Genomic DNA, 2640 nt, shown 5'->3' on the forward strand with positions numbered 1-2640 from the left:
ACTAAAGATACACTTGTTCTTAAACTTGTTTATGGCTGGGAATCCCGTTAATGGGATAAAGTGTCATCCACAACCGCTGAATAGATAGTAGCTACACAATAATATTACAAAAAATATTTATATTATGAAGATCACAAGTGCAATATGGAAACACATATCTTAGCCTTTTGTTAATCCACCTGTATGTCAGAAATTTTGAAATTATGCTTTAACAGCGAAAGCAATCCAGCGTTTGTGTAAGTTATCGAGGTTGCTCCGACAAACATTAAGTACACTTAGTCAAAGTAGCTCTGTCACGAAAATAGAAAACAATCAAATGAATCGTTTCTCTTGATGATTTTCGGAGTTTTTTCACTCAGAGACCTGTTAGACACAAATTGTTCCTTTTGTTCCATAAAGATTTTTTTATATCCAAAATAACTCCTTTTGTTTTGGCGCGTTAATGTTTAGAACTCCACAGGAAAGCCGACAGTCACGACAACGCAGACGAAAATTCAAATGGTTTCCATAAGTGCCAGAGAAACATGTAAAAGTTTTTTATAATCATTCCTCAGGTTGTTTTTTAAAATATATAATTTGAATAATTATATCAACCGCAAATGTCTTTTACAGTAGGAGAGGGGAAAACAATGGACTGTCAAACTCTGTTGCGCGAGCAAAGACTCACTGTGAACTTGACGAGATGTTATCGTTCTGGCTCATTTTCAAAATAAAAGCCTGAAACTATGTCTGAAGACTGTTGCACCTTGAGGAAGCATAGGAACGGAATCTGGTCATATCCCTTTAAATCCAGCAAAGGGAGGCTATGGATTATGATATTTCAAAAATGGATGCCATTTCCTGTTTGGATTTTCCATCAGGGTTTCGCTGCAATATCGTTCTGTTCTATAACTACAGACAATTTTTGACATTTTTGGAAACTTTAGGTGTTTTTCTAATCCATACTATATAATATGCATATATTAGCAACTGAGACTGCGGAGCTGGCCGTTTACAATGGGCACCTTTCATCCAAGCTACTCATACTGCCTGCAGCCATAAGAAGTTAAGTTAGTGAGGGAGATTGAGTCGTCAGCTCAGTGATTTTGGCAGTTCGTTCCATCATTGGGCAGGAAGAGAACTGAAGGAAGGGTGGCCAAAAGAGGAATTGGCTTTGGGGGTTACCATACCTGCTGGGCGCGTGCTGCTATGGTGGGTGCTGCTTATGCTGACCATGGCTGAGATAAGGCTTGGACTTTTGCTAGCAAAGACTTATTAGGTGACCTGGAGCCAAGTGGGAGTTTGGCGACGAATTTGCCAGCGAGGGCACAACGCGAGAGCATCAGATTTGCAGTGGTGGGTAAAGTTATTGGGGATTTTGGTGGACAAAACGGATGGCACTGTGAACTTGACTGCTTCCAATTTGCTGAGTAGAGTGTTGGGGTATTTTGGTAAATGACATCCGCACCAGTCAAGGATTTGGTAGTCAGTTTTACCGAGGGTATGTTTGCAGCATGAGTGAAGGATGCTTTGTTGCGAAAAAAAGAAGCCATTTGTTTTTCTAGATTTAATTTGGGATTTGGAGATGCTTAATTGAGTTCTATGTTAAACATGTATCTTTCATCAAAGTTTATGATGAGTATTTCTGTTATTTGACGTGCCTCTGCAATTTCTCCGGATATTTTAGAGGCATTTCTGAACATGGCGCCAATGTAAACTGAGGTTTTTGGATATAAATATGAACTTAATCGAACAAGACATACATGTATTGTGTAACATGAAGTCCTATGAGTGTCATCTGATGAAGATCATCAAAGGTTAGTGATTCATTTGATCTCTATTTGTGCTTTTTGTGACTCCTCTCTTTGGCTGGAAAAATGGCAGAATTTTTCTGTGAGTTGGTGGTGACCAAACATAATCGTTTGTGGTGCTTTCGCTGAAAAGCCTATTTGAAATCCGACACTTTGGTGGCATTAACAACAAGATTACCTTTAAAATTGTATAAAATACATGTATGTTTGAGGAATTTTAATTATGAGATTTCTGTTGTTGGAATTTGGCGCCATGCACTTTCACTGGCTGTTGTCATATCGATCCCGTTAACTGGATTGCAGCCATAAGAAGTTTTAAGCATCAGCTGTCAGAGCAGCTTACCGATCACTGTACCTGTACACAGCCCATCTGTAAATATCCCACCCAACTACCTCATCCCCATATTGTTATATATTTTTTTTGCTATTTTGCACCCCAGTATCTCTACTTGCACATCATCTTCTGCACATCTATCACTCCAGTGTTTAATTGCTAAATTGTAATTATTTTTGCCACTATGGCCTATTTATTGCCTTACCTCCCTAATCTTACTACATTTGCACTCACTGTATATCGATTTTTCTATTGTGTTACTGTTTGTTTATTCCATGTGTAACTCTGTGTTGTTGCTTTATCTTGGCCAGGTCGCAGTTGTAAATGAGAACTTGCTCTCAACTGGCCTACCTGGTTAAATAAATAAATAAAACATCCCTCTCTCTCACTTAGACCCAGGCAGTTTAGCCTCTTCTCCTTCTCCTCATCCCTCTTTCACTCTCTCATCAATTCCTGTCTCCATCCATCCATCCCTCCCCTCCCTCCGTCTCCATCCATCTATCCCTCCCTCCCTCC

The sequence above is a fragment of the Salvelinus sp. IW2-2015 genome, unplaced genomic scaffold (assembly GCF_002910315.2).
Source record: "Salvelinus sp. IW2-2015 unplaced genomic scaffold, ASM291031v2 Un_scaffold3697, whole genome shotgun sequence".
Lineage (NCBI taxonomy): Eukaryota > Metazoa > Chordata > Actinopteri > Salmoniformes > Salmonidae > Salvelinus > Salvelinus sp. IW2-2015.